This window comes from Lynx rufus, unplaced genomic scaffold, assembly GCF_022079265.1.
Source record: "Lynx rufus isolate CCGP_SWC_20201006 ecotype Redwood Valley unplaced genomic scaffold, mLynRuf1.p SCAF_15, whole genome shotgun sequence".
In the NCBI taxonomy this organism is placed as follows: Eukaryota; Metazoa; Chordata; class Mammalia; order Carnivora; family Felidae; genus Lynx; species Lynx rufus.
Genome location: NW_025814829.1, coordinates 13,353,527 through 13,380,611, shown reverse-complemented (window position 1 = coordinate 13,380,611; position 27,085 = coordinate 13,353,527). Strand labels below are relative to the sequence as shown.

At 34.4% G+C, this 27,085-nt stretch overlaps 1 protein-coding gene and 1 pseudogene across 2 annotated transcripts in view; one reads left to right on the top strand and one right to left on the bottom strand.

The window, feature by feature from the left end:
* BRINP3 (BMP/retinoic acid inducible neural specific 3) overlaps positions 1–27,085 on the top strand; it is a 383,884-nt gene that overhangs the window by 61,708 nt on the left and 295,091 nt on the right. The gene's annotated exons all lie outside the window — the stretch shown is intronic.
* LOC124510384 (60S ribosomal protein L12-like) lies at positions 7,172–7,574 on the bottom strand (annotated as a pseudogene).

The window sequence follows — 27,085 nt, the reverse complement described above, 5'->3', positions numbered from 1 at the left end:
AACTACTATTTAGATTTTTTTCATGATAGACTGGTAAGAAAAAAACATGTCTACTATAAGGATACTATGGTTTCTTTTTATTCACACGACAACACTTCTACCAGTAAATATGTAGGTTTTCTTTTCCCTCCTACCAACCAATTTCCCATTTCTCCAGACACCATCTGGGGTCCTACAGTCCTAACAACCAAGGTAGTACAGACCCCATAGGTTAAGGGCTTAGTTCCATAAGACTGTCTCTTATTTTACATGCCAGTCACAAGTAGTGGATCCCTCAGTTACCCACGCTTGTGTCAACTTGGCTAAATATTAAGGGTTCCCATGATTCTCTTCTCAGGTTGGATACACTGCTGTAGTGGTTCTCAGAACTTCAGAAAACACTCGCTTATGCTTTTCCAGATTATTATAGAGGATATGGTAAAAGATACAGACGAACAGCCAGAACAAGGGAAGGTCCAAAAGGATTCCAAGCCCAGGAGCTTCTGTATTTGGTGAGTCAGGATGTGCCATCTTCCCCACATATGGATATGTTCCCCAAACCGGAAGCTCTCCGAACCTCATAGTTTATGGATTTTTATGGAGGCGTCATCACATAGGCTTGATCAACTATTAACTCAATCACCAGCCCCTCTGTCCTTCCCAGAGGGTAAAAGTGGGACTAAAAATTCCAAGCTTCTAACAAGGACTTGATTTTTCTGGTGACCAATCCTCTTCCACATGTATACCTAGTCACTTTATTACAAAAAAAAAAAAAAAAATGCTCCCAGGACTCCTATGACTCAGGATATTTCAAGGGATTTAGGAACTCCGTGTTAGGTACCAGAAGCAGATATCAATATATTTTTCTTACCTACTATGATTTGGTGAATTACACCTGGACCTTCTTTTTGTTCATTGAATGAAAAGAATATTTACAGATTGAAAATATAGATGTATAGTATAATTTTAAATTATGGTTTTTAAATAGGTTCCATTAAAATTAATGAAAATTTACTAAAAATATTTTTAAAATAGAGCATTATTTTGGTGACTACATATGTATAAATGGCACATTTGATAGAAACGATTGTTTTTTTTTATTAGAGTACATTTGACTATGATTAATAGAAATATTGACTCAAAAGTGGTTCATATTCACATTAATACCTCTTAACCTTTGATGCATTTGAAAATGGCATTGATATCTTGTACAGCCCTCACATATCCGTAGACAACACTCTTAAGTTCCTGATCCAGTTGGTCTGGGATGGGACCCAGGATGCACATCTTAATCAATTTCTCACCCGAGGCTTATCTTGGCTAGCCATGGGGCACACTAAAACACCTTTGGCTTAAACAAAAAGACACGTTAGACAGTCTGAACTTTGGTACACTCCAAGACATAACTGGGCCCTCAATTAGTGTTTATATTTCTCTTGTATTTCTCCATTCGGTGCTATACCAAAGCATGTTGGATTTGTTGTGAGGTAGGCTTCCCTCAGGGCTATAATATGACTGCAGGAAGCAACTGAGGCAGAAAGCTTCCTTGTTCACCTTCAACAAAAGAGAGAGAAGGCTTCTCCCGAATCATGGAATATAAGGTCTTTTGTTAGAACTGACTGGACCACCATAAGTCAGGCACCAAACTCAGAGCAAATAAAAGTTGCCAGGGAATTATAGGATCTGCTTGACTTATGCCAGTGTCCTTGCACTAATATTACTGATAAGGGGGTTGTGATTCCCTTGACCAGCCCATACTAATCAGGGTTTATTTATGGAGTTATGGGTAAGGTTTGCTTTTCTGCATCACAGGGGCTGCACTGAATGGGATAGACAACGTAACAAAGCAAGTGTTCTGTTATGATGGTAGAAGGAAGTCATGGCACTGGTTGGCCACCTCTAGCAAACACTACTACTGTTTTCACATACTGACCAAGATGTGTTTATACACAAACCGATCCATAAAAAATGGCAGAAATCAGATGTGACCAATACATCTAAGTAGTTGGTAAAATAAATCTTTGACTACATGTATTATTCTTAAAGTACAGAGTTTTGGGGCGCCTGGGTGGCTCAGTCGGTTAAGCCTCTGACTTTGGCTCAGATCATGATATCATGGTTCTTGAGTTCAAGACCCAAGTGAGGCTCTGTGCTGACAGCTCAGAACCTGGACCCTGCTTCTGTGTCTCCCTCTCTTTCTGCCCCTCCCCCCGTCTCTCTCTCTCTCTCAAAACTAAACATTAAAAAATAGAGTTTTTACTAAATTAAACTTTCTTTTTTACAGTTATTTAATGCACGATATCCAGTAACATTATTTTTCTTTACATTAACTAGTCAGTAGAATTGATTTTGCCTCTCAGCCATTTTTGAAAACCTAAAGCATTTAAAAAATTTTTTTTTACATTTATTTATTTTTGAGAGACAGAGAGAGAGAGAGTGTGAGCAGGGGTGGGGGGTGGGCAGAGAGAGAGGGAGACACAGAATCAGAAGCAAGCTCCAGGCTCCTAGCTGTCAGCACAGAGCCCGATGCGGGGCTCGAACTTATGAACTATGAGATCTTGACCTTGAGCCGAAGTCGGAGGCTCAACCAACTGAGCCACCCAGGCTCCCTGAAAACCTAAAGCATTTTTAATTTTTTTTAAATGTTATTTATTTTGAGAGAGACAGAGACAGAGACAGAGAGAGCACAAGTGGGAGGGAGGGGCAGAGGGAGAGAGAAAGAATCTCAAGCAGGCTCCACGCTCAGTGCGGAGCCCAATATGGGACTCTATCCCACAACTCTGGGATCATGACCTGAGCTGAAATCAAGAGTCAGAGGCTTAACCAACTGAGTGACCCAGTCTCCACAAAAACCTAAAACATTTTGAGGTTGTTTTGTGCTCTTTCAAAATTAAGTTATATGATTTATTTATACTCCTCTTAAAACAAAATGAAGTACAATCAACATATACTCTAACAAATTAGTTTCAGGCTTAGAGCATAATGATTCTCTATTTGTGTATATTGCAAAATGGTCACCATAGTAAGTCTAGTCAACATCTATCACTACATAGCTATAAATTTTTTCATATGATGAGAATATTTAAGATTGGACTCCAGATATATAAGACAGTATTATTAACTGTAGTTAATACATTACATCTTCAGGAGTTAATTATTTTATAACTAGAAGTGTTATAGCTTTTGACCACTTATGCCTAATTTGCCTATGCCCCTCTCCACCCCCACCTATGGCAACCACTAATTTATTCTTTGTACTGAGGAGCTCAGTTTTGTTTTTTTGTGTTTTTTTTTTGTTTTTGTTTTTTTTAGATTCCACATATAAGTGTATTTTTCTTTCTCTCTCTGATGTATTTAACTTAATGTAATGCCCTTAAGGTCCATTCATGTTGTCACAAATGGCAAGACTTCAGGGCACCTGGGTGGCTCTGTGGGTTAAGTGTCCCACTCTTATTTTGGCTCAGATCATGATCTCACAGTCCTGAGTTTGAGCTCCACGTTGGGCTTCACGTTGAGTGTGGAGTTGGCTTGGGATTCTCTCTCTCCCTCTCTCCTTCTGCCCCTTCCCACTCATGTGTGCTCTTTTTCTCTCAAAATAAATAAATAAACATTAAAAAAAACCCCACAAATGTTGGGGCATCTAGGTGGCTCAGTCAGTTAAGCATCCAACTTTGGCTCAGGTCATAATCTTGTGGTTCATGAGTTCAACCCTCAAGTCAGGTTCTGTGCTGATAGCTCAGAGCCTGGAACCTGCTTTGGATTCTGGGTCTCCCTCTCTGTCTGCTCCTCCCCCACTCACACTCTGCCTCTCTCTCTCAAAAATAAATAAATGTTGAAAAATTAAAAACAAAAACAAATATCAAGATTTCATTATTTTCTATGGCCAATTAATACATCATTATATGTATATATATGTATATATATACATATATATCATTATATGTGTGTATATATATATTATATTAATTTATCCATTCATCCATTGGTAAATGCTTAGGTTGTTTCCATGCCGTGGCTATATGTAAATAATGCTATAATGAACATGAAGGTACATATACCTTTTTGAATTAATGTTTTCGTTTTCTTCAGATAAAACCTAGAGTTGAAATTGCTGGATCATGTGGTGGTTCCATTTTTACTGTTTTGAGGAATCTCCGTACTGTTTTCCACAGTGGTTGCACCAATTTACATTTCCACCAATAGTGCACAAATGTTACCTTTTCTCCACATCTGCACCAACACTTGTTATTTCTTTTTTATAATAACCATTCTTAACAGGTGCAAGGTGATATCTCATTGTGGTTTTGATTTGTGTTTTTCTGATGGTCAATGCTGTTGAGAAACTTTTCATGTGCTTATTGGCTATCTATATATCTTCTTTGGGGAAATGTCTATTTAGATCCTATGTCCATTTTTTATTGTTTATTTTTATAAGTTTTATTTAGTTTTGAGAGAGAGAGTGTATAAGTGGGGGAGAGGCAGAGACAGAGGGGGACAGAGGATCCCAGGTGAGATCTGTGCTGATAGCAGTGAGCCCAATGTGGGGCTTGAACTCATAAACCATAAATTCATGACCTGAGCCAAAGCTGAACACTAAACAGACTGATCCACTCAGGTGTCCCAAGATCCTCTGACCATTTATTAATCATTTGATTTTTGTTTGTTTGTTGCTATTGAATTGTATGAATTCTTCATATATTTTGGAAATTAGTCTATTATCAAATATATGATTTGCAAAAGTTTTCTCTGATTCAGTCAGTTGTCTTTTTATTTGGTTGATGGTTTCCTTTGCTCTGCCGAAACTTTTTAGATTGATATAGTACCACCTGCTTATTTTTCCTTTTGTTGTCTTTGCTTTTGGTGTCAAACTCAACCATTGCCAAGGCTGAAAGCAAGGAACTTACTACTATTTTTTTTCTTATGAGTTCTATGGTTTAGGTTTTACATTCAAGTCTTTATTCAATTGTGAGCTAATTTTTGTGTATGGTGTAAGATAGTGTTTGGTTTCATTCTTTTGCATGTAACTTTCCAGATTTTCCAACTCCATTTGTTGAAGAAACTGTCCTTTCCTCATTGTTGGTCCTTTGTCATAAATTAATTGACCATATGTGAATGGGTTTATTTATGAGCTCTCCATTCTGTTCCATTGATTATGTTTCTGTTTTTATGCCAATTTTGTATGGTGTTGGTTACTATAGTTTTGTAATATAGTTTGAAATCAAGGATTGTGATACGTCTAGTTTTTTTCTTATTTTTTTTAATGTTTACTTATTTATTTTGAGAGAGAGAGAGAGAAAGCAAGGGAGAGGGAGAGAGAAAATCCCAAGCACGCTCTATACTGTTAGCACATGGCCCCATGTGGGGCTCAATCCCATGAATGGTGAGATCATGACCTGAGCTGATCAAGAGTCAGATGCGTAACTGACTGCACCACCCAGGAGCCCCTGTTCTTAAGATTGCATTGGCAATTCAAGGTGTTTTGTGTTTCCATACAAATTTTAGGATTGTTTATTCTAGTGTTATGAGAAATGATGTTGGAATTTTGACAGAGATTAGTTCAATCTGTAAATTGCTTTGGGTAGCATGAACATTTTAACAATATTAATTCTTCCAGTTCATGAACATGGGTTATCTTTGCACTTATCTGTAGCTTTTTCAATTTCTTTCCTTAATGTCGTAGTTTTCAGTGTGAAGGTCTTTCACCTCCTTGGTTAAATTTATTCTTAGACAACTTATTCTTTTTGATGCAATTATAAATGGGGTTGCTTTCTTAATTTCTCTAATAGTTTGTTATTAGTATATAGAAATACAATGGGATTTTGTATATTGATTTTGTATCCTGAAAATTTCTGAATTCATAAACTAGTGCTAACAGGTTTCGAGATTGAGTGTTAGTATTCGAGATTGTCTTGTGATCTTTCAAAATTAAATTATATGACATTTATACTTCTAATTTAACCTACGTGAATTGTCATTATTTAAAATCTGTGATAATCTCTATTATCCTTTTCAGATATGATATTCTATGAATCTCTAATGCCTGATAAATGGAGATGTGTTACAAATTAAAATAGACAAAATATTTTTTAGTTTTCTTCTATGTCACACCAAATATTTTAGTCAAATACTTACATGGATTTGAAATGTCTTCACCTGTGGTATCTTACATCTTGACCATTTAGGATTTAGATGTTGACCCTTCTAGGAAATCCACAAATGTTTTTTATGTGACAATGAAATAGAAATAGAAATATAGAAATAGAAATAGTGTAAAAAAGAAAAAAAAAGAAAAGAAGACTAGTAGTGTTTGATATAAGGAGCAATAGATTGGAAGTGATCAGACCACTATCATCAGGATGTATGTATTTATGCTCTCCACTTAAATAAATTTGAGATTCAGTATATTCATCTTTAAGATAGGGAACAGCTGAATATAGGTGACCCAGACATGCTTTAGCAGTTTTAAAAGTGAATGACCCTAATTGTGACTTGTTCTTGATCCCAAAGAGTCTAGTAGAGTGAACATCTGATTAGGTAGACAGTCCAGGAGAGGAGGTTTTTACAGTCAGAGAATCTTTAAGAATCATCTTTCTAAGTAGAAACAGTCTCTGTGTTTGTACATCGTATTCAACATAGGGAAATACTATGTGATATATGCTTCTTTTTCTGTTCCACTTGTACCTATATATACCAGTAGACTAGTAATGAACAGAAGAGCACAATATACCTATTTAAATTTTTCTATCTGTGAAACCCCTGGGAAATTTTAAATGAGAACTATTTATTGTACTTTATAAAGCTATACTTCAATTTCATGCCCAAGTAGTGTCACTTTCATTTTTAGCTGGAAGCCATTGTAACCTGATGAAGAGACACATGGGATCACAAATTAGCTCCCTTGAGAAGATTTCTATTTTTAGTCAGGGACTTTTGTAACTCAGAACACACACACACACACACACACACAGAATTTTTGGAAGTATTGCTATCTTTCCTTTCTACAGGCACTACTGGGTTTTTGTTGTTGTTGTTTGTTTATTTGTTTGTTTTGTTGTTGTTTCTTTGGAAGAATAGATATTTGTTGTTCAGACAACTGTGTGTTTTTAATTAAATATATTTAATATTTAATATGTTAAGTCAATTATCTTTTTTTTTTTGGTTGTCAATATTGAAGTATTTTTCTTTGTAGTTCTTAACTAGCTGGGCATTCCCCTGCACCATTATTGATGTCATCTATGATATCATGAGGGTGGTGGCCATCAACATTGTAGCCCACAGATTGGGCAGTCCCCAGGATCTCTTTTATGGTTCCAGAGAGTTCTCTGGCTAAAGATCGGTGCTGCATCTGTCAGGCAATGTTGAAAATCTCATCAAAAGTGATATGTCCACTGTGCTTAATGTCTGAATGGTCAGTTTCAAAGTAATTCTCGGACCGTTCCAATCACCAGTTGTCTTCGCAATGCCATCACCATCCTTTTTTGTAGACAGACCCAGAGGGCCAATCTTTGGGGCCAGGGCAGAAAAGGCACTGACTCACCCACAGTGCACCTCAAGTATACAACTTTGATTTCATTGGGGTTGAACTTAGGTGGCATGGTGGAGGCAACTGGTGTCAGATGAACCTGGATTCAGGAAGACCAAAGACATTCACCACTTTGCCTCTTCTGAGCTGAAAGCCATAAAATTAGTCATCTTAATTCACATGTATCTAGCATGTCTTAAGAGTGTTTCAGAATTTAGCTTGTAGCTGAAGTGTTCCTTCTGCTATTTTCACAAGACATATAAATTAGGACAAATTCCTGTCCACAAAAAATTTTAATCTCTAGAAGAAACAGATGTAAAAACAGACATTAACACTGAAACCTGCCCAGTGATGACATATGATTACTTTTTATTTTATTATTATTTTTAGTTTTTAAACTTGTCAAATTTGAATATAGTTGATAAACGATGTTCCATTTGTTTCAGGTGTACAATGTAGTGATCCATCTTCTCTATATGCTATGCTGTGCTCACCACAAGTATAGCTACTCTCTGCCACCATACAACACTATTATAATATCATTGACTGTATTCCCTATGCTGTGCCTTTCATTTCTTTGACTTATTCGTTCTATAACTGGAAGCCTGTATCTCACACTCCCCTTCACTCATTTTGCCCATCCCCTCACTCCCCTTCCCTCTGGCAAACACCAGTATGTTCTCTGTATTTATAGATCTGATTCTGCTTTTTGTTTATTTATTTATTTGTTTTATCAGGTTCCATATATGAGTGAAGCCACATGATATTTGTTTTCTCGGTCCAACTTACTTCACTTAGCATTATATACTCTCAGTCCATCCATGTTGTTGCAGTTGTCAAGATCTCCTTTTTTATGGCCGTGTAATAATATATATATCATATCCTCTTTATACATTTATCTATCATTGAGAATTTGGAATGCTTGTATATCTTTGCTGTTGTAAACAATGCTCCAGTAAACATAGGTGTGCATATATCTTTTTGAACTACTGATTTTGTTTTTTGGGGGTAAATATCCAGTGGTGGAATTGCTGGGTCAAATGTATTTTTGTTTTTAATTTTTTTGAGAAAACTTCGAACTGTTTTCTACAGTGGCTGTACCAATTTATGTTATCACCAGTCGTGCACAAAGATTCCTTTTTCTCCATATCCTGGAAACACTTGATACTTCATGTCTTTTTGATTTTATCCATTTGGATAAAATGTTGATGATCTCTTATTGTGGTTTTGATTTGCATTTTTCTGATGATTGGTGACATTTAGCATATTTTCATGGCCACGACTACTCTTTATAAGAGACATATCTGACTGGAAAGAGGTGGATGATGAAGTCTTCTTGAAAGAGTTTAGTTTTAAAGTAGGTAAATTTTTTGCTAAGTGACAATGGTGGAGGACTTGGCAGCAGAGGTATACTAGGGAGAAGGAGACAACATCCTATTTTGTGCTCATCGTAATTTCCTCACCAGTTATTGCGATGTTAATAATATCTACCTCATAAATGTTATAAAATTAGAATACAATGTAAGTATAAAACACTGTGCTTAGCATTTGGTAGGTGTCCAATAATTGTGAACTATTTTTCCATTTGTACTTAACTATATTTCAGACGATTAATAGAAAAATGTTCTTTTAACTAAAATTATGTTGCTTAGTTAGGCTCTTTGCTAACATAAATTGGATCTCTCTCTCTCTCTCTCTCACTCTCTCTCTCCCTGTTTCTATCTCAGAAATGAGATTTTAAACCAAAAGAGTTAAATCCTTAACTCAAGCAATGAATGAAACAAATACTAACTTAATTCTCTCACATACAAAGGTTTATATAAGAAAAGACATTCTCAGATTCTGGTTTATCTAAAAATTGCTTGTGTTTGTTTTAGTGCAGATTCCTCAGCCTTGAGGAGTCTGTTTTTTGTAGGCCTTGTCTACAACCTAAGAATGTGGATTTTTAGTAAGTACTACAGGGGATTCTGGTGCAGGTGTTCAAAGGGTAAAACTTGTAGAGAAATATACTTCATGGATTTTGTCTCATTTTTAGCACAAAGTACTGCATCAATCTGCAGACTGTCTAGCATAGAGTGTTTCATGGATCATATTCAATACAAAAATAGGCTAGAAACTAGACTTTTTAGATTCACTTGATCCAGATTTATACAAGGTGCATTCATTATTTTTTTCCAACATCATACTTCGTACAAGAGGTAGCCATGTGTAAGAAGTAACCCCCTTGTGAAATTAGGTTATCTTTTCCGCCACCCATATCTTTGAGTCACCACACCTATTCATTTAAATGTTCAAAGTAGACTCTATGTAAATCAACTGTCTACTTTCTGTTAATCATATATGGATGGTCAGTGAGGGTTTTAAAGCTAATGCTTTCTCTCCTTTATAAACATACATATGATCCTTCACACTCTTGATCTCTAAAGAAAATTGCACAGCCTCTCTGTGCTCAAGACATGAACTAATATTAATGTGAACTTAAGTGGAGCATTAATTAAAGGAAAACTTGTCTATCCTCCAAAATTTTTCACAAAGAAAAAAAAATACATGACTTTTGGGTTCTTTGAATTTATGTGATATTTTGAAAACTGTAGTTTGATTGATAGGAATCTTTCAAAATCAAATCCAATTTTGTTTTTGTGGCTTAAAAAATACTTATTTTAACATGTGTTCCAAGTAAATTTACTTTAAAAAATATAATCTGCACTGAACAGGATATTAATCCCATACTATAGTGTCATTTAGGCAAAATTTGACAGACGCATATATTAATTTTCTTTTTTGGTAAAAGGTTGTAAAAATCATCTCATACATAAAAAATGATTGAGAAAATATAATAAATTATTTTTGGTGTAGTAATATTCAATATTAAAATACTATTTACCTCTTCCTTTTCATGAGATAATTTTCTTAGTAAATTGTGGGGAGAATTTTAATAATTAAATTCAGATAACTAAATTACACACCTAGATAATTAATGAAAGCCTAAAATTCAACATTTGTGTTCAAACTCCAAACAGATATTCAGTTGGGTTCCAAACTTGCTGACTCAGGGAATACAAAATTTAGATCGTAATTAGATTAGATAGTTTCACTATATTTTCAGTGTGGAGAGAATTAGGATATGGCGTGAAGGAAGTAAAACATGGCAAACTCATTGTTTCCAGCCCACAAGGTGGCAGTAAATAAGGGTGAGGTAGATAAGTCCAATGCCTGAGTCCAAATGTATGGGGAAGTGGGGAAGGAGAGAGTTAGAAATTCTGGAAAGTTAAAGAACAGCAGGCATAGTGACATCCTTCACTGCTTATTGGGGAAGGCTGGAAGCCTGTCAAAGAACAATTCCAAAATGACATGGGTGTCTTGGTGATAGTAGAACATGGCTAGAGGGATGAACCTGGGCACCATTCTTGGTTCCCCATGGCTTGCAAGTGGTTTGCAAGGGACCACAAATAACACTTGCCCTGTTAAGGGGCTGCAGAAGGGTGAGAAGTGGAGTGGCAGAAGATCAGAATCAAATGAAAAATCCAACGTAGATCTCAGCTTTGAGTCCAAAGGTAAGAGGTAAGGACCATGTTCTCCAAGGAAAAGTCCTAAGACCAACTGAGTATTAGTTCATAGGAGCAAACACAGCAGCTACTGCATATTGAACCTCCATGTATCCTCTAACTCCACACGGTTATTAAAGGTCACACATCCCCTTTGTTTTGAAGGGGGTTAAAGAAAAGAGAAATGTGAAAGCTTTATGCCTACAGAATCAGGAGATATACCTAAAGGGGAATGTTTAAATACTGAAAAGGACTATATATTATATCATATATAACTCAATTATATGTTACAAATAATATATATTTCTTAAGTGTTAATTTGACATATTTTTTCAATGCTTACTGGGTGCAATGACTAAGCATTGGGATAAAAACTATGGTGTATTTAATTGAAATATATCAGAAAAACTGGATAAAGTATTTAATAGTTTTAATAGAGAATTAGATTGTGTAAAAAGCATCATTAAATGGAAAGCTTATTTTCTCTGTTGAAATTATTTTTTCCTTCTCTTAGCCTTGCTTATGAAACTGCTATTTTCAACCCATATGACCAATAGAAGACTCTCAGAACGTTTTTCCTTCTATTAAGCAACTGGATTTAGAAAAATTTACACATAGATGAGGCCACACTTCCTCTTATTCTCAGTGATAACCTGATAAAACCATGTATTTAGAGGAGGAAATCAAAATATAATTTTTGATTAATTTTTACTCATGGTAGCACATAGCAATTTCTGGCAAAATGATAGGAAAAATAAATAAATGCCTCTAAGCCATTGATAGAACATCAAAGATAGAACAGTGTTACAAAGAACACTGTAAACATCACAATATGCTTTGATTTTCTGAGATCTTGTCCACTAAAATCACTATGTACAAGATTTCTTCAGTGGTTTTACTAAATCTCTGCTTTAAAAGTAACACATTCTAAACATACTGCAAAGACATCTCTTTGAAATGGTGTAATTCTGCATTCTTTCAGGTATCTTCCCCTTTCCAAAAGGAGAAAGACTTTTCATGGCTGGACTGTCTATTATCCCATCATTTAACTCTAGCTTAGATGTATGTCCATAGAATATATTGTCCAAGTATGCGAATCTTGGTATAAAATAAATATTTAAGTAAACATAGTTTATATCAAACTTTATATATTATAGTGAACACAGAATATAATATTTGAAAAAAGAAATAACGGATAACAAAGTACAGTTTCTTCTTACTTTTAATTAAAATGTGTTTCTTAATTTTCTTTGCTATGTTTTAGTTTTAATATCTCTGTCTATAGTAAGAGACCTATGATACTTTAACTACCTAATTTAAGAGAATAAACCCCTCAGATTACTATTTGAAATATCCTGATTAAAGAAACCAGCATAGTTTGCAATAATATGAATTTAGAGATTTTGCTTTTTTTGGCATATGCACATGCATATTCTCTATAGAAAAGAGAATTAGTCATTTGAAAAAGAGTACAAGGAACCTATTGTCAGCTGAATCAGTGTTACAGGAAATAATGACATTTTAATTGTGCTACTCTGTTTAAAAAACCCATTTTTATTAAAAAAGGAAATTATATTTTGTTCTGAGGACTCATTAAATACTCCATAATAATGAGGCTAAATAATCATAAGTAAAGAGAGAGGGAAATATTTTAAACTATTATAAAATATTATAGAAGTGAAAGGTTTGGCACTTTTTAAAATCATATGCATGTATCCTGGCTTAATTTGTTTCTTTGAATCAAGCACTAAATTATGATGAGCAATTTACCTACAATACTTCACTTACCTAAATGATAAGAGATTCAAAATACAACAGAATTGATGTTAAATATTTTGTATGGATTAAGCTTGAGTTAAAGAATAAAACACTGGCTACTTAGTATATTCTCAGGCAAAATAGTAATTTTAATGCAGAGGGAAATTTTAAAATAAAATACTTAAATGTATTTTCTCTACTTATTCCCTATTCCCTTGGCTTAGCTTTAGGGCATGTGGAAACATTAAAATACTTCTTAAAACTGAAATTCTGCAGTGAGTGCACAAAACTAGCCATAACATTCATTTTAGCATAATCAAATGCAAATTCTAGCAACCATTTTCAGAGTAATACATGCACTCAAGGTTTTTCAACATGCTTTTAGATTTAATAGTTCTGAGATGTGAGCTATATATAAGAAAATTAATCTAAAGTATATTTTGAATTCCTCCTTTAAGTACATGATTTTACTAGATAATTAGGAGGGAATACAGAAGGATGTGATTTTATATGTCTTAGGTTTTCTTAATGTCTATTGCTTTATTTAAAAAAAATATATGTATGTATTAAGAGCCTGCAGCTTTCCATGCATTGTCCTTATATGAATTGAAGAAATGAACTTCATACATACCTTCTTTTTTTTTAAGTTTATTTTTATTTATTTTGAAAGAGAGAGAGCAAGCAGAGGAGGGGTAGAGAGAGGGAGACAGAATCCCAAGCTGTCCGTACAGAGCCCAATGTGGGGCTCGAACTCATGAATCTTGAGATTAAGACCTGAGCCAGAATCAAGAGTCAGATGCTTAACTGACTGAGCCACCCAGGCACCCCCAATATATATTTTCTATCATATACTGTTTGCGTATTTGATGAAAAGTGTATTGATGTATTAGCAAGGTTTTATTCTGAAGTTGCTAAAAGAATAAAAATTTCATGCTTATTCATACGTGCTACTGTGGTTCCCTTTCTCCCCAGGGAGGGCTCTCTTTCCCATCAAACCTGGTCTCACACTTGTATCCTTCTTAGAATTGCACCAAAGTCAGAAGGCCATTATCAATCAATCAGTCAATAGCTTAAGTTGGTATCAATAATGCCTATCCCTACCTTGATTTTAAGAGAACTCTGTAGCAGTCTTAATCACATTTACTGGTCCTTTGACACACACTGTACTATATATGAATATACATGTAAATACACATATATGCATACATATGAATGTGTTTAACCTATTTAATGCATATAAAATGTTTTAGAGTCTCCCAGTTAATGTTTGAGTAAATATTATAAATAAAACAAAATTAGAATCGTGTACTAAATACAATATTACCCTAATAGTATAATTAAAGAAGTTTCAGCTATTGAAAAGTCTACTTAGATCCTTGACAAAATACTATTCACACTGATAGTCCTTTATTTAGACGTATTCCATTTCTAATCTTGTGATCTCAGCCTGCTCATAACTACAAACAATGTATAACAAAACTATAGTAAGAAACTCAAAATGATTAAATGTAACACAAGCATTTTGTTACATTAACAGCATTTCCAAGACAATGCAAACAATTTAAAAGTCATAAAACTTAGGTCAAAGAAGTTCTAATTACTTTGTTTTCCTGATCCCCAAATTCTGTTCTTTCCTTTTTTTTTCTTTTTGCTTTGAGAAATGAGATTTTTTTTCCTACAATATACCCAGTCTCTCTCTCTCTCTCTCTCTCTCTCTATATATATATATATATGTGTGTGTGTGTGTGTGTGTGTGTGTATCTATATATAGATATAGTCTATATATCTATACCCAATATAGAATAGCAGTGCAACTGGGTATAGGTTTGGATTTATTGGAGATGGAGTTAAGTTTTTCATTCTTACTGTGACTAACAAAATATCAAAAGTGTGAAGCACAAAGTGAATGTAAGGTATTACAAGTTGGGGTTATCTTACTTTTCTTTCAAGAAACGTTTATATTGGGAAGGAACAAAAGTGAGCTTTTCAGGGAAATCATTGTAAACATGTGCTGCCCTTACCTGCACCGTAGCAATATAATGCATTATGGGCGAGAGAGACAATCTGAGATTTCCAATTATACCACTTGGGAGCTGCGTAAACTTAATCAAGTTACCCCACCTTTTTAAATCTCAGCTTTTTTCCATCAGTAAATTGGTAATTATAATAGTATCTACTTCACAGATTGGTTGTGAGAAGTGACATAAATTCTGTGTATACAACTTAGTTCCTGGTCTTTAGTAAGGGGACTGAACATTTTAGACAACATCATCATCATCATCATCATCATCATCATCTGTACCATTGCAATTATTAGGATTGTCCAGTTTGGCAATATTTGTTGAGTTTTATTACTTTAATCTCATGTTTATATTATGAAAGTGTGCAGATGACAATATAATTTTAAAGCCACTGTAAGAGGAGTATTAATCATCTGGCACCAAAACATGTTTGAAACTAATCTCCAGAAGATTCTTTTTAATTACAAAGTTTAGGTTGTTTGACCAAGCTAATCTCTTATTCCATTTTTAACTTCATACCATCTGCTGTGCTAACCAAGTACAATGGCAATGCATTGAAGATTAGGGTGATGCACACATTACCATCTAGTGAAATATTGTAAAACTGAAGAGGACAGATTCTGAAAATTAATTAGTAGTGTCTGTCCTACTTCAAGTATGGAGTGTAAAGTGATAAAGTTAACTGTCTTTAATCCTTAAGGTGATGAAGGCAGGCATGTTTTGGTCTCTATCATTGACCCTAAGAATTTGGCAAACCCTGTTCTGATGTTAGCATCAGTAGATTAAATTTAATTTATAGTGTGGTTACAGCTCAATATATCCTACCTGTGAATCACCACAGGAAGCCTTAGTTCCTGGAAGAAAGTGTCTAAAAAGAACATTTCTATTTCTTATACTCTCTAAGAAACCTATAAGATTTTTTTTAAGTCAATTTACTCTTTTCAAGTTTCTATTTAAATAGAGCTATTTTAAAATCTATTGTTCTATATAATATATAATTGTTGTTTGTTTTCTAATGGCTAATCGAAGACTAGCTATTTATCATGATAACAAGTTGCTATCCTAGATCTGTCAACATAATATACATGCTTTTTCTAATTCGAATTCAAATGCTAATCATACCAAGTATGGAGTAGCAATTATATATCAGCAAATGGAATACAACATATAGTTTACTAGGTATCTATTTTGAGACACTACTGTGAGGCTGTGTGAAGTTTTAGAAATGAATAATCCATATCCCCTTCCTTCCAAAAGCTCATTCAAGAAGTCTTTCTCATTTCGCTACAGGAACATTTTCATCAGTGTTTAAACAAACTGTTATCACCTCTATATCAATTAACAACAAAAACAACAAATGACTCTATTGACCCATGACTGCCCATTTCTCTGCACTTTTGAACAGTAAAAATCATCAAAAGCAATTTATATACATTTTATTGCCAATATTGCTTCCATTTTCCCTGTGTCCATCCCAGTTAGGGTTTGACTTAACACACTCACACCATTAAGCAATCTTACCAACTTCTCCAGGAATTCCCATGTTCTGAAAATCAATGGTCAGTTGACCATTTCAGTTATACGTTTTTTCCATTTACTGAAGCCTTATTAATGCTTCAGAGAAAAACAAATGATCAAAAGTGCCAAATGATATGATTCAAGCTCACGATTTTTTTTTCCCAAAAGAGAGGAAAATATCTCTTCCAATTCATAAAATAGAGTCCTTCACATCAATATGATTGGGTCAAATTAAGTCTTACGTTGTTTCCCTTGATAATAGTCATTTTGACATGTTGACCACTTAAACCTTCATTCTTAAGCCAGTTATTTGTAAAGCAATATAATGGTGTCTGTTTATCAGAATCTATTCTTGGGAGTGGGAAAATATATATATTTTTACATTTATGAGCCATATGATATACGATTGGATATTTGATCAAAATTAGAATTGTGGAGGAGCCTGGGTGGCTCAGTTAGTTGAGGGTCTTGGTTTGTGTTCAGGTCATGATCTCATGGTTTGTGAGCTCAAGCCCTGTGTTGGGCTCCATGCTGACAGTACAGAGCCTGCTTGGAATTCTCTCTCTCTCGTTGGCCCTCTGCCTCACTCTCTTAAAATAAATAAATACACTTAAAAAAAATTAGGATTTTATTAGGAAGAAAACATGGGGGAATAAAGGGAATGGAAAATAGGAAGTGATCACTACAAGCAGTTTTAAACTCATTTTTGCTTTTTTAAGGTGAGGATTGTATCGTGTATAAGGATGTCAAACTTGGCTACTCATACAAACGTATAGCATATAAAAATATAATGAAATATTTATTACAATATTACATGTTATCATATTTTTCTCTTTATTTTGTGCAAAAAGTAATTTTGCCTGGTACACAATGTTCTTTTAGTCTCGAATATTCTTCTAGGCCCGCTTTGCCTTATTTCTACTTTATACATTAACACATTCATTCATTATTTGTTCAAGCATTCATTAAGCATCAACTACTGTGCTAGTACCTTCCTAAATTCAATAAATAAGCTAAAGCCTCCATAGAATCTTTACTTCAGGAAAATCTTTCCTACCATCTCCTGGGCATATAAGCTTATAACATTCTGTATATATTCATAGCACTGTTGCATGACTGCGATTTTTCATCTTTGATGGACTTTGCCATTAGACTGTAAGCATAGTGATTATGACTTGTTACCACTCTATTGCCGGTAGCTAGTCATTTAGTTTCCTAGGGCTACTGTAACGAGTAATCACAAACTGGGTGGCATAAAATGATAGACATTTATTGACTTACAGTTCTGGAGACTAGAAGTCCAAAACTAAAGAGTCAGTAGGCCATGCTCTCCAAAGGACTGAGAGGAAGATGTTTACTAATCTCTTCACAGCTTCTTGTGGTTGCTGACAATTCTTGATGTGTCTTGCTTCATAGGTGCATCTCAACCTTTGTTATCACATGGCATTTTCCCTGTATATCTTTGTCTCTACATTTCTCTCTTCTTATGAGGATACCAATCATTGGACTGATACTATCCAGTATGACCTGATTTACAAAGACTGTGTTTCCACATAAGGTCACATTTACATGTACTGGTGGTTAGGACTTAGACCCATATTTTTAGGGAACATAAATCAACCTGATAACCCTATAGTGCCCGGAATATTGCAGGAACTCAGAAAATATTGTTGACTAACAGATAGAGTGACTTTCTTCACCCTCCATGGACACTGAAGTATATAGTAACTTACTACATAATCTGAAATACTAGAATTTCATAAAGGGAAGATATTTTGCTATTCATTTATAATGGTGATTTAGAGAAATAATTCTTTTATGATTTATGTTAAGATATTTTTATTCAACCTGTATTTGCACATTAATGACAAAGGAGAATTTATTATTTTGGGAATGGTTTATTTTTACTAATTGGTCAGCTGTTATTATACATTGTATATACATATGTACATACAATTATACAAATAAATATATATGCATATAATTAATGAAAATTCATATATGTGAAAGCATACTTTATTTTATTTTTTAATGTATTTTTTAAAGTTTATTTATTTACTTTGAGAGAGAGCATGCAAGAAAGCTCATGTATGAGCAAGCAGGGGAGGGGCAGAGATAGAGGGAATAGAGATAATCCCAAGCAGAGTCAGCACTGTCAGTACAGAGCCCAACATAGGCTCGAACTCCCATTAAGATCAGGACCTGAACTGAGATCAAGAGTTGATCACTTAAGGGGTGCCTGGGTGGCTCGGTGGTTAAGTGTCTGACTTGGACTCAGTTCATGAGTTTGAGCCCTGCATCAGCTCTGTGCTGACAGCTCAGAGCCTGGATCTTGCTTCGGATTCTGTGTCTCCCGCTCTCTGACCCTCCCCTGCTCACGCTCTGTCTCTCTCTCTCTCTCTCTCTCTTTCTCTCTGAAATAAATAAACATTAAAAAATTAAAAAAAAATAAAGTGTCAATTGCTTATAAGCTTTCAAAATGCAATTAAAAAAGAGAGAGAGTTGGTGACTTAACCAACTGAGCCATCCAGACGACCCTTTTTATTTTAAAGTACTACTTGGACCATTGTATTGGGAAGAGACTCAGCTGTTCAAAGGCCAAAGCAAGGATGCCAGTCTGTTGTATTCTTCCATATGAGAGAAGAAGGTGACTTGTACCAAGGTTATAGTCTTGGAGATGGTGAGAAGTGGCTACCTCATGCATACTCCTGAAGATGCTGATGAATTGGAGGTGAAGTGAAAAGGACTGAATTGCCAAAGATGACAATAGATACTTTATTTAAGCAACAGCAGTGATGAAGATGCCATTCATTTAGAAGAAGAGGAATTATTATTTAGAATAATTATGTTTTGGGGGAGAAATTGATTTTGAATTTATTGAGTTTAAAATTTATTATATTTTCAAGCAAAGATGTCCAGAAGATAGTTAAGTATTGCAACATAAAGTTCACCAAAGAGATCAGATACAAACTTGTGAGTCATTGTAAAGGTGGCATTTAAAGCTGTGAAGCTGGATGAAATCATAAAAGAGGTTAATGTCAACAGAAAAAAAAAAAAGTCAAGACTAAGCATTGAAACATTCCATTGCTTAGAGATCGTGAGATGAGGACAAGCAAACAAATGAGACTAATGAAAGAGATAAACAAAAAAAAGTAGCCAGTAAAGTAGGATATTAAGGAGAGTATAGTGTCCTGCAACTCTAACTCACTCTACACATTATAGTTTCCTCAAGAATTCTCATACAGCTTCAATTACAGACTCGTCCTCATCTTGAATCTTTTTTGATGGTCTCTTGATTCCATTGCCCTTCTTAAATTTTGGTATCCAAAATTAAACAGTGTTCCAAATTCATTTTGACAGTGCAGAATAGAGTGAGCTTATCAATTCCCATGATAAGCACACTATAACTCTATTAATGCTGCCTGGGATTAAATTAGCTTCTGCTAGCTTGTCACATTATTTGCTTTGATTAACTGAAAATCCCCAGATCCTTGACATATGAACTGTTTTCAAGCCAAGGTTCCTCCCTCCTTTAACTTTTACTACTGATTTTTAGAAACTATATCCAGAAATTTACATTTATACTTACTAATGTCATCATTTGGTTCCAGCTGATTTTGCCTTTCCAATTTATTCTCATTCTTGATTCAACAATGAAATAAAATAGTTACAGTTTTAAACTAGATGTGTTGTCCCAACCTGATAAGCATACTTTAATTGCCTTCTGCAATTCATCAATATCAGAAGAGATGAAGTCTGTAGCTATCTATTAGAAATGTCTGCAAAGAATACCACTGATTCTTCATGGTAAGGGATGATGTTTGTTGTTGGTGATGCTGGTATTTGCAAAGCATTTATAAAATCAAAATGATTAGTTCTGACTTTTTTTTCTCACTCTAAAAGAATAATAATGTTTATTAGGGTATAATTAGAGAATAAAGACATAATAAAATCACTCTCCTCTATTAACACAGTTAACAAATATGTAGCAATTATGGGCTGATATAAATTATAAGCTCCTTACTTAGATCGTCAGTCATTTAATCCTTAGTGAAACTCTAAACTAGATACTATTAACATCTCCATTGTACAGAAAAGGAAGCTGAGGCTTAAAGGAGTGAATATAGTAATTCTTCAACTAGTCATAATCATTCAAAAAACGGAGTTGATATATTATTCCAGGCATCTGACTCCAGAGCTCCTGCACTTATCTGGCAGGCTCTGTTCGTTCCCTCCTTGCAAATCAGTCTGAGGAGATCAGTGTAAAATTAAAACCACAAGTAATCTCATCATCAGATAAAGTTACTATGAATATTTTCAGCTGTATTTTTGCACATTTTTGAGTATATATCTTTATATAGACAATAAAAAACTTAATTGTTCTTACATATATGCTTTTATTTTTTTTTTAATGTTTATTTATTTTGAGAGAGAGAGAGGGGAGGGGCAGAGAGAGAGGGGGAGAGAGAGAGAATCCCAAGCTGGTCCCATGCTCAGCGCAGAGCCTGATGTGGGGCTTCATCTCACAAACTGTGAGATCATGACCTGAGCTGAAATCAAGAGTTGGACATTTACCCACTGAACCACCCAGGTGCCCCAAAATTCTTTTGAAACTTGACTTTTTTGTCTTTACTTAAAAACATACCCTGAAAACATTTCCATGCCAAAGAGAATGGACCCATAGCAACAGTTAAGTTTATATAATTATATAAACATATAATATTAAATAATTGTAAGAATTAAGTTACATTGTTTATACTTAAAGGATTGGTTATTATTTTATCAACCTCTTGTCACTTAACTTTGCTTCTAAATATTTTTTTAAATATTTTAAACAAAGCTGATAATATCCATTATAAAATTATAGCCACTATGATATAGTAGTTTGAAATCATAAAGCCTAACTTTAATGCAGGGTGCTCCATGGGATAGTGATCTGATAAGTGAATTACTTACATTCTCTAAGCTTCAGGTTGCTTATGTTTAAATGATATAGTTAACAGTATCAGCTTCCCAGAGTTGGCGTATAGGTAAAGTAAAAGAGTGTCAGAAAAAGCTTAGAATGCTGTCGGGAAACTAAGAGCTAGTATGTTTACCCTTAGATTTGTGCAAATGATCCCATTATTTCTATAGGTTGCCTATAGATATGCTTCTGAAACTAAAACATGTGGCACAGAAAATATTTGTAGTTTTTTTGTATATTTATTTATTTATTTTGATAGAGCATGAGCAGGAAAGGGGTGGGGGCGGGGGGAGAGAGAGAATCCCAAGATGGTCCCATGCTGCCTGCACAGGTCCCAATGTGGGGCTTGAACCCACAAAACTGTGAGTTCATGACCTGAGCTGAAACCAAGAGTCAGACACTTAACTGACTGAGCCACCCAGACACCCTATTTATAGTTTATTCCATCTTGATATACATGTGAAATTTCTTTCCAGAGCCCATTAAAATTTTGCCATTACAAAACACATTTAATTACATTGATATAGATCAGAGTTTTCATTTTTCATTACTTAAAGTAAGAAATGACATTTACAATTTGATTTTCTTTTTTTTTTTAATTTTTTTTTCAACGTTTATTTATTTTTGGGACAGAGAGAGACAGAGCATGAACGGGGGAGGGGCAGAGAGAGAGGGAGACACAGAATCGGAAACAGGCTCCAGGCTCTGAGCCATCAGCCCAGAGCCTGACGCGGGGCTCGAACTCACGGACCGCGAGATCGTGACCTGGCTGAAGTCGGACGCCTAACCGACTGCGCCACCCAGGCGCCCCTACAATTTGATTTTCTTAGAAGAAATCTGTAACTCGTTTATGTCCTAGGATTTACTTTTGCAAAAATGAAGGGTTTTTTCTTTTTATTTTATATACAACTTTAAGTTTTATGAGAAATAGTTTTTTTTTAAAGATTCGACTTTGATGGCTACGTATACATGACCTTATACTTATAAAATGCTCAAAAATAAAAGTTCAAAAAATGAAAGTAATGGTAAAGTTGTGCAAAAAGCATTCAGGTCCAGAAGTTTTCCATCACTAACACAATGTGGAATGATATGATATTGCATCTTTTCACATTCTAATGAGGTGACTCTCTTAGTGTTGAAATGGCTACTTCTGTTAAAAGAGAGTTCGTGACTCCTATATTCCTAAAACTGGTTAAAGATACCAATGCTCCTGGGCCCCTTCACAAGAAAACTTCTATGATTGATTACATAAGAATGGAGAGTTTAATTTACCACAATGTTAGAGGCTGACAGACCAGTATTGATGCACAATGTATCTATCAGTTTAAGGGTAGAAGCAGGTTAGACATCTTCAAACTAACATTCTACTATTAACCTAAAGGAAATGTACTTGTTTATAAACTTCGATTTAACTCAAATTATCTTTTTTCCCCCACATATGGAAAGAAGCAGCTATAGACAAATGTTTTTCATTATCTGGGCATTGTATATTTATCAAATAAGGCAAAAATATTCATATTGATATTTCCCAATGATACAGATTAGATGATTTACATTGCATTTCCTCCTTGTCATAAACTTCTCTCTGAACATTGTCTATCAAATGTTTTCATCAAATGTTTTTAAGTATTAATATAAATTCCAGTTAGCATACACTGTACTACTAGTTTTGGGTGTATAATGTAGTGATTGGACACTTCCATACATCACCCAGTGCTCATCACAAGTGAACTCCTCAATCCCCATCTCTTGTTTAACCCATCCCTCCACCTGTCCGCCCTCTGGTAATCATCAGTTTGTTCTTCCGAGTCAAGAATATGCTTCTTGGTTTCTCTCTCTCTCTCTCTCTCTCTTGCTCTCGCTCTCTCTGCTCATTGATTTTGTTTCTTAAATTCCACATATGAGTGAAATCATATGATACTTGTTTTTCTCTTGACTTAATTCACTAAGTATAATACTCTAGCTCCATCCCTGTCATTGCAAATGGCAAGATTTCATGTGAATGGATAAAGATGTGATGTACACACACACACACACACACACGGAGGGATATTACTCAGCCATAAAAAATAATGAAATCTTGCCATTTGCAATGCACAAATATTTAACATTTGCTATTTTAAATGTTACTTTTTACTCCACAAATCGTAACCATACTTTAGAAAATGAGCTTATTGTAATGATTGAATAAGTTACTACATGTAAAGTGCTAATAACAACAACGAGCTCCTAATAATCCCTTAATAATCCATAGCATGTATTACTTTATGTGTCTGTATAATCTGAGAGCATGTGAAAACACTTGCCTATTAGAATAAAAATAGTTAATATTTGTTTAATATTTAATAACTTAAATATTTTTCACAAATATTAATGAGTCACATAATCTTCTCAAGTAAGTGTTCTTATTCTTACTCTATGGGTCAAGAAAAATAAAACATGGAAGTGCTGAGTAACTTTTCCAGGTTAAATAGATTGTAAAATGACTAGGACTTATTCCAAGGGCTTATGATTTAAATTTCACGATTCATCCTTTATTTCGCTCACCAACAAAAGATGATTTACTCTCGAATACTATAAAATACATTCTAAAAGTACTAATGGACACAAATCTTATATAATTGATTTACAATTCATTATTTTCTGGAAATTTTTAGGGAGTAGGACCAAATATCTAGAACTCAGACAATAGATTTTGTTAAGTGGGAGATATTTACACTGACTACTGTGCTTTTACAAGGGAAATACAACGTTGGAACTTAATCGTGATGCTTCCTCCTTTTATATGTGCTCATAATTACCAAATGCTGTGTCATTGCAACCTAAAGGTGACAAATAATGTCTTCAATAAGTCAGAAGTCAGGTTTTATTGTCATTTTAATACAAAAACATGAAATTTAAGTTCTCCTGAATCTAGTGGCTCACTAAAAATGTTAAAAAACTAGGGAATTGCTTTGTGAATGACTTCATACAAAACACCCAGTTAGATATTTTCCTGAGATGAATAGAGAAGAAAAAAATACATCCAGGAATGGATGAGTGCCAATATACTAATTTCAAGGGCCTCCTTTCATATCCCTGTTCCACCTGCACCACTGAGAAGACACAAATCAATACTGTATCTATTCTGAGTTGTCAATTTGCCAACCCCACGTGATGAAAGCACTTGAGGAAATTTAGAATGAGACTGGGTCTACAAGACTGCAGTGAATTGAAATGACTGCAGCATTTGCCCTTTCCAGATTGGGTTGGGTAACTCATTCACATGGCTTGAACCTCACGGTCCAGAACTAGGCACGTTTATTTGGATCTCACAACCAACACAAACCTATTAGGACTGTGCTTTGGTCAATTAAGTGGCTGGTAATTTTATGAAAGCAAATATTAAATGAAAGGGAATTTTTAAGATCTGGGAGCAGGTGAAATTCGTTAGAAGGACATCTGAATTGTCAGATGAAGGACACCTTTGAACGGCCTGTTCTGAAGGGACAAAGAGTTTAATAAATATGTACTTTACTTCAGTATTTGCCAAAGGTAGACTGTCCTTTTCTCAGGAAGATTAAAGAATTAGAGCCTGACTCCCCTCTTTGAATAAATTCATTCTCGGCTCAGTGTGATTTTTTACAGAACTTATGTTTTTTTTTTTCCCCAACTTGTTACACAGCTAAGTTGAAGTATGAGTTTTTTAAGACTCATTAAGTGAGTACACATCTCTAATTTTCTCAGCAACTATTGAATATGCGGTTGGAACCAAAAACAATGTTTTCATTTGTGATGGTGTATTAGGAGGGAGAATGTAAATCCCACTTGTGTAGACAAGGAAAGATGTGACAGGATTTCTAAGTATGAAGTAATTAGGAAAAGTTGAGAGGATAAAAAAAAAAACACCTCAAGATTCTTTAGAAGTATGTACATGCATCTTGGGATTTTTTTGTTTGTTTGTTTGTTTTGTTTTTCAGTTTTATATTTCATGTCAATGATAAGGTGAAATGGAACTGAAAGTTTCATGTTAATGAAAATTTTTAGGTTTCCCAAAGTAGAAAATAATGTTACATTTTAAAACAAAAGAGTCACATGTTCTCTGCAAGTTATAAATGGCCTTAAGCAATACGTACATCCATTTTCTGTATGTGCACATATAATTTTCTACTATTCCTCATTATTTGTGTCTTTCTACTTTCAAATTTACACATCATAAGCTTTACCCAGAGGAGTTAAGCTTAATATAAAACTTTTTAACAAGGAAATTACCATATAAAATCTGAGGAAGTTAATTTCCACAAATTATCTTTATGAAAAGGCAAAGAATATTGAAATAGTCTTGAAAATAAGTACTGATCCATATGCCTAAGACCAATAAGATATCAGTGTGTGGTGAATGAAATTGGGTTGGAGCATGAATGAGAATTAGCTGATAGATTTAATGAGAAATATGCTATTCACTACCATTCATTTACATTATTATTATTTGATAATTAATGAATATCTGGTAGAAGCTTATGAATATTTTTATATGATTTAGAGTAAAAGAAAAGATGGCTAAAATGAAACTCAAGGTCATTGGGATATATGTATGTTATCAATTAAAATTTTAAAGATCTTGTAAAGTTAGAGATATCAAGTCTAAAAATAGAGATAAGAAATACAAATGCATGATTATATTTCCTTCACTTTTTTTTTCCCTTTAAAGAAGTAAATTAGTCATATCACATATCAAGATTAATGTGGGTATTGCTCCTGAAGCTCAAGGCTGGCTCCGCACATGACTGTAAGGAGCTAAAGCCTGTGCTTCCACAGATACTGAGAACCTTATCCATATCGCCCGTGCATTTTTGGTGGAGGAAAATGTCAAGGAAGCAATGTATTGCCAAAATGAGGAACTAGGACCAACATACTTGGAGATTTTCAAATGATAAATTTAAGAAAGCAGGTAAATGAAGAAATGTAAGGATTCTTTTTATAATGGGACCAAGACTAGACAGGAAACCTGACATCCTGAGGTATGGAGAAGAGAGCATTTTTGTAAGAGTTGACACTTGAACTCTAGCCATGACTACTAATTTTCAGGGTGGCCTTGAACAAATTATCAAAGATTTTTGAGGCTCATATTTTTCATTGATAAGAAAATGGGGATAAGTGGACTTATCAACCTAACTTCATGAGGTTGGAATATCATAATGAAGAAGATTAAATATGTTTTTTTTTTTTTTATGACAGATAGAGTGGTGTGCTGGAAATGAGCTTAGACTTTAATGCCTGGCTTCTCTATTAATTAATTATGCCACCATGTGCAAGTTGTTTTTTCTCTCTGATGATCTATTATCTGTAAAGAAGGTAAACTCTAACAACTATCTTTAAAGACTGCAACATCATTGGAGTGGTGAATCCATACCTGAGAAGTGCAGTTTAGCTCTAATTTAAGTATTTGCTACTTGATAAGATTCCTTCTTAATTCAGTTTGAATTGGAGATGTTTTAATTGACCATAACTGGTCTAATGCTTCTTGTCTAAATGTTTTCTTGCCTCAAATTTCTGTCCTAGTACATATTTTCTTCTGAAACTGAAATATCTTTCTAAGGAATCTCATTCAGTCCCACCCATTTAATACCCATAGTGTCAAATACAAGCATTTACTGATGTAGATATATAGCATTTGTTTCTTTAGTCCAGATCTCTCTGCAGAAATCCATCCTGATTCTCATACCTGTCTGCTTTTTGACATCTTATTGTGGATATTAAAAGGCTATCTCAAAATTAATATTTTGAAAATGGAGCTCTT